At 38.7% G+C, this 7,102-nt stretch overlaps 1 pseudogene; it reads right to left on the minus strand.

The window, feature by feature from the left end:
* Positions 1–1,091: 1,091 nt before the first annotated feature.
* LOC115665655 (putative disease resistance protein RGA4) lies at positions 1,092–5,756 on the minus strand (annotated as a pseudogene).
* Positions 5,757–7,102: the final 1,346 nt, after the last annotated feature.

Consider the following 7,102-nt stretch of genomic DNA (forward strand, 5'->3'; position numbering starts at 1 on the left):
GTACATGTTCAATTTAGTCCTTGAACTATATAAAAATATTTAATGTAGTCCTTGAACTTGAATTAATGGAAAGACTACATTGAACATTTTCATATAGTTCATGGACTAAATTGAACATGTACCAAAAGTCTAGGGACTATATTAAATAAATTAAAAGTTCAGGGACCACATTGTACATTGGGTTAATGTTTAGAGACTGCATTGAACAAATTAAAAGTTCAGGCACTATATTGCATATTGGATCAAAGTTCAGGGACTATTTGTGTCATTTTCCCGATGATGAATGCCAATCGTCTCTCATCTTTGGTAGAAGATCATTTGGCTATACTAAAAAGTATTCCAACTGAAAGGATCGTTCTATTTTACATGCAATGAACCGAACATTAAGATTTTAATATGGTGTGACTAAACCATTGGTTCATCTAGGACATATGGATTAATCGTTATCTTTTTGTTTTCTCACTTTCAGTGTGAAAACTGGTTTCACCTTTGAAGGATACCGATTTGGCTAAATCTACGGACCGAGCCCCTCAACCTCATTCTCATCTTCAGGATGTCCAATTTGGGCAAATCTGTGAACTCTAGTTTAGTCATGAAATCAACCGAGGAGTTGCTGAACTTATGAGGAACCATAGCATACACAATCATGAGTCCAAACAAAAGTACTTGGGGGAGACTAAATCTGATGAAGGCTTCGAGCAGATAATAAAAACATTTATTGTTCATGCAATTAGCCTCTGCGAATTCATGTTCTAAGATTCAGTCTTAGGAGCAAAAGGAAAAGAAAAATCTAATCTTCCTATGTAGAAGTGAAGAAAAACAAATTCAAAACGAAAAAGACACGATTTTTTAAATGAATTATTCCTGGGAAACACTCTATGTAGTCTAGCGGAATACTTACAAAAAGATCGAGTAAATGACACACATTCACCAAAAGTGAGATTTGATGATGCGGGGTGACGTCATTCATTGCCTGTGGATGAAAAACAAATTTCAATAGAAGAAAATTTAAATAGAAATAGTGTGACGATTGGTCTCATACAATACGAATTAGGCGTTTTCGAGAAATTTTGCAATACAAACACAAACAAATAATAAAGAGCTGCACTCATTCAAGGAAAGAAAGAAAGGCATGTAATATCACTAACCATTGTTTTTCAACCCTCAAAATGAAAGAGATTGACAAAGGATTAGCTGAGTGTATGTCCAAATCTTTGCGGAGATCCACATGGCTCGGCAAATAGATTGTGGGAGTTCATCTGCGGTCAAAAGAAAAAAAAAAAGGAGAAATGAGCTTAGAGTATCTATAACATAGTATTATTGCATTTATGGCGGCGTCATGCAAATTTGTCCATCTTTTTTTGGTACAATAGACGAGCTCCTTTGGAGCTAGGTGATGGCCCTAACGGGCCCACCTACAAACGACCCAAATATCCCCCACCCCGACTTTGACATTTTGTTAATGCAAAACATTTAAAAACTTTCACAACATATAAGGCAAGCATATTCGTATATATTTGTTTCATAATTTTATGACATTTGAATAACATTTTAAATTTTAGAGAGTAAGCAAAAATATACTTTTTGCTTTTGCTTAATCAGAAACAAACAGACCCTAAAATTGTTGAGATGTGGACCTATAGATTACTATCCTAAGTCACTACCAGGCAAACCCGTGCCTCACTCGGGCCATTTTTCATAACAAATAATTACAAATGCTCAGTTTTGCGAGAAAAGGAGATCCTATTTTGTAGAAATATTCTTAGCTACATAAACTTCCTTTTTTTTCCATTACATGTTACATCTTGAAAAAAATAACCAGCGAGGGTAAATTGATATATAAAATGGTTCTAAAAGTGGCCGTGCATTTAAGGGATTTGAACTTTACGCTTTTTGTTATTTAAACAGCTATCCAAAAAAAAAACATTGTGCATTGAAAGCCGTCCAACTGCTCTAAGTATAAGGTAATGAACCCGACAGATTGAGCTATCTGCAATATTATATGTTTATCTCCTTTTCTTTTATAAAGATTTAACTCGAAAAATTACATTGTGCTTGTAGTTAGGAAAGCATTTTTATGGCCATCGCTTCGTTCATGTGCATTGTTTGTGCTGTTATGCCAGTGTGTTTTGAAAGAACGCTGTTGTCACACTTTTACGTGTTGTATTGTGAGAGTTATGGAATTAGATCTGATTGTGTAAAGTAAAAAAATAAGAAAAAGCTTTGTGAAATAAAACAATATATATTACAAACATAATTAGAAAATAGTTATAAGAAGTCGAACCACGTCACCTTAAAAATCGTGAACATAGATATGCGAAACTATTTTGACTGGACAAATTAATTGAATATTTCCATATTTTAATAATAAGATTGAGAAAAAAAAATTTAAGTGGGAAAGTTAAATTGAAAATGAATAGATTTATCTGTGCGTTAAGTTTTCATGCGTATAAAGCTAAAATAAATAATTTTTCATTGGATGATTTATCTTCATTAACGATTTTTTTTTTTGGCTGATGTCTTTATAGATGTTGATCGCGGGCATTTTGCATTGGCTCCATCCGACCCTCCAACACTTTGTATTAAGCCAAGTGTCTTGCCAACAAATATTACCCAAGAGCCTTCAAGAATACATTATTTGGAGTAGCAATCATTCATGATATAAATTTTTTTTTGTTTTATTCTCTGAATTAAAATTTTTAGATAGTATTACGAATTGAGCGTATAGTTTTAAATATAACTCCAGTATTAAATGCAAGTTCTAATTTTTTGGTTAAATTTAGATTGGATTATCGACTTCATAAATATAATTATTTAATATCAAATTCGCAATCTAATGACTTGATATTGATTGTACCTTAGTAAATTTTTTTTCATATCCCTTTTTCCCTTTATTAATGCAATACTTTAATTAAATTTCAATTCGATTGAAGAATTAAGTGAATCGCTATATTACATCTAAGAACGAAGAAGAAATAGATAGGTGCTTACCTAATCATCTGTCCATTGTACACGTATAAGATCATGTCGGATTCGAGGAATGTGAGCAATTTTGGGCCAATCCTCGCCAGTTGTTGGTCGGCATCTCTTGCTCAGTTCACCACAATATTCGATGCGTAATTCTTTGAGGGTGGTGAGGGACTTGATTCCTTGCGGCATAGATGATAAGTTGGGACATCGAATCAAGCAAATTAATCTAAGACGTTTATGATTGGGTAGCCATTTGGGTACAACAGTGTAGCTTGGGTAGTCATAGACAGAAAAGGACTCCAAAGTGCAAGCAGACTTATCGAGACATTGGAGCACCTCCATCACTTATTCGGACCTTGATATTGCCAACACACGAAGATTTGAAGGAAAGTTGGACTTGTTCTCGTCGGTCAACATGAGCTTGCAATTATCAATACTCAAGTGCTCTAAGGCGATTAATTCCACAAAAGGCAAAGATATTGGTCTCCCACAATCTTTAATTTCCAACTTCCGAAGGTGAGTCAGTTGGCAAGTGCCTTCAAATAAAACTTGGAGATTTTGGCATCCAACGAGTCCCAAAAATTCTAGATTTTCTAGGTATTGTATTCCACATTCTTGCAAACTTTTCTGCTTTGTTGTTACGTATATATGTCTAAGATTGACAAGCCCCTTCATATTTTTGGGTAAATCACCTAGCTTTGAGCAACGATTGAGTAATAAGTGTAGCAAAATCTGCAACTCACAAATGGTATCTGGAAGCTTCTTCAATTGCTTGTTTTTAGAGAGAAGTAACGATCTCAATTGCTTCAAGTTGCATATCGAACTTGGCAGCTCCTCAATACTACCATGCCGCAAATCTAGGTACCTCAACTGGTTACATTTGAAGATGCATGTTCTAGTAAACTCCCTAGTAATAACTCCATCATCAACATCGAATTGAAATCTAATTGCACGGAGCCTCTTTGAAGTTGGCTTTCTCATGAAAGGTGGGACTCCAGCAAAATTTGAAATTCCCTCTAACGAAGAGCTAGAGAACGAAATGTACCAAGCTCCTTCCGAAATCTCTAAGGTATCTAAGCCAACAATAGAGGAATCATTTTGTGCCACAATCATTGCAAGAGAATGGACTAGATCGTGCACTTTAAAAGTTAACACTGATTCGGACTCCACAACCTCTTGTACGGAGTTAAGATAACTGGCCAACATAAATAAATTTTTCCTGATTTCTCAAATGGGGCAAATCCATCAGCACACAGTCCTAACCTGATGTTTCGAGGCTCTATGGCAAACTCGGGGTATGTTCTATCAAAATATTTTCATGCCTCTGTATCTGAAGGATGACACATTAGATCCTCTTCTGTTTCATGATTTGCATGCCAAGTCATGTGTTCAGCAGTGTCTTGAAACGCATAAAGCCTTTGCAACCTGGGGATTAAAGGCAAATAAAATATTTGCTTGTATGGTCTACGCTTCTGATTACGACCTTGTCTACTGTTAATCTTGTACCTAGGTTGGCTACAGAATTTGCATGATTATGCATTTTCATCGTTTCTCCAATATAACATACAACTCCTACTACATACATCAATCCTTACAATTGGAAGATCTAAGTTATCCACTAGCTTTTTCATGTCGTAAAAGTCACTTGGCATGATGTTATCACGAGAAATTGTTTCCCGCATTACTTCAACAAAAGAGTTGAAGCAATCCACAGACACATTATGCTTTGCCTTGATATTTAATAGTCTTGCTATCACTGATACCTTCGTGTGGTTGTCACAACCTGCCCATAAAGGTTCATCTGCTGTTTTCAACACTTCACAAAACTGATTAGATTGAAAAGTTCCATCACACACATTCTCATCAAAACCTGTAACTCATATCTCTTTCAATTGTGATGCATGACTAGTTCCTACTTGTTCAAGTGTAGGAGTAAAACTAGTACTTGCATGATTCGATTCTGAAACAAAATTATGACCGGCTTCATCAAACACCATCCTCTGGTATGGGTTCATTTGGTCATAATAGGTATATTCTTCTCTAACTAAAAATTGGTCGCTTCTTCGATATTAGTCATCAGATATAAATGGTTCACCATGGCAAGTCCAATTATAATAGTTCGGAGTAAACCCAAATCTACAAAGATATTCTCTAACTTTGTCAATGTCTTGAAATTTTCTATTACTGCACTTTCTACATGGACACCTTAACTTATTTCCATCCATGAAGTCATATTTACTACTAGCAAAGTCCAAAAATAGTTCCAACCCGATTCGAAACTCATCGGTCAATCCTCGACGTCCAGGTAAGTTCTTATTATACATCCAACCCTTGTCTCTTTGTATTGTGTCTGTATAAAAATAAAAAAATTCTCGTACAATATTACAAATATCATATCTATTGTTTAATATTGTTAATTAAAACCATAAATTTCTAAAAATTACAATTTTGTTTTTTATGAAACAAGTACTTTCAACTTGAAAAAAATGAAAAAATTATCATGTCTAGAAGACTTACTAAGTATTTGACTGAAACCTTTATAGTAGAAAGTAGTCTATTTGATGAGAATTGCAACGTTCACTTGGATTGCGAAACTTTCAGAATGGACACGTACCTAAAATAAAAACAAATTACTTAAAATTCATTTTTTAATTATCTTTTTTTTTCTCTTTCTTTACCTTTTTTTTTCATTTCTGCTTGGTCGGTCGCCGGTCTGGCGATCGGCAAGCTCGCCTGGGCAAGTTCTGGGCGAGCTCCAGCTCACCGGCGGCGAGGCTGGCCCTCATCGGCACTGGCGAGGGCCGAGCTCGCCATGGCCAACGAGCTCGAGCTCGCCCAGATCTGGGCGAGTTCTGGGCGAGCTCGAGCTCGCCGTGGCCGGCGAGCTTGGCCCTCGCCAGTGCCGGCGAGGGTTAGCCAAGCCGCCGGCGAGCTCGAGCTAGCCCAAAACTTGTACCGGCGAGCTCGAGCTCGCCGACCATGGCGAGCTCGGCCCTCTCCGGTGCGGCGAGGCTAGCCTCGCCGCCGGCCAAGGCCGACGCCGCCGTGGCCTCGCCGGAATTGCGACTTGAGCTTGCCGAACACTTGGCGCGAGGCGAGAGCTCGCCATGGCGGTGAGCTCGAGCTCACCCGCATCCGGGTGAGTTCGGGTGAGCTCGAGCTCGCCGGCCATGGCGAGCTTGGCCGTCGCCAGTGCCGGCGAGGGCCGAGCTCGCCATGGCCGGCAAGCTCGAGTTCGCCGGCCATGGCGAGCTCGGCCCTCGCCGTCAGCCCATGCGAGGCTAGCCCTCGCCGGCACTGGCGAGGGCCAAGCTCGCCATGGCCGGCGAGCTCGAGCTCACCCAAATCTCGAGCTCGCCAGCCATAGCGAGGCCCATGCGAGGCTAGCCCACTTGGGCGTCGGCGAGATCGACCGACGGCCATGGCTAGGCCACTGGACCTCACCCCATGGCTGGCGATGTCTCCGACGACCGGCTAAACCAGTAAGGAAGGGAAAAAAAAAATTTCAATAACACCAACAAATACAAATCCAGCGATGAATAATTTTGCGACGAACCGTTTTCGTCGCCAATTAGTCACGAAATTAGCCACGACACTTACCGGCGGAAAAGCTTTACCGAGTTTGATTTGCGCGTGCACAGATAGATAAATCGAGAGAAATGAAAGAGAGAGACGGAGAGAGAACAGTGATGGGATATGAGGAATCAGTCAAGAGAGAGAAATTAGGGGTGGGGATGGATATCACTAAAATTATTTACCGTCGCAAATTTGCCACGAATAATTTTTCGTCGTAAAGTTCGTCGCAAATTTGCCACGGATAAATTTTTGTGCCAAAATTCGTCGAAAATTAGCGACGAAAAATTTTTCGTCGCAAAAATCTTCGGAAACTACCGACGAAAAATTTTTCCTCGCAAAAATCGTCGGAAATTAGCGATGAAAAATTTTTCCTCTCAAAAATCGTCGGAAATTTGCGACAAAAAATTTTTACGTCGAAAATTTGCGACGAAAAGTTTTTCGTCGCTAATTTCGTCGGAAATTTGCGATGAAAAATTTTTCTTCGCAAAAATCGTCGGAAATTTGCTACGAAAAGTGTTTCGTCAGAAATTTGCGACGAAAAATTTTTGCGCAAATT

This window comes from Syzygium oleosum, unplaced genomic scaffold (genome assembly GCF_021117445.2).
Source record: "Syzygium oleosum isolate NSW1041296 unplaced genomic scaffold, Sole_v2.1 Sole_v2.01, whole genome shotgun sequence".
Lineage (NCBI taxonomy): Eukaryota > Viridiplantae > Streptophyta > Magnoliopsida > Myrtales > Myrtaceae > Syzygium > Syzygium oleosum.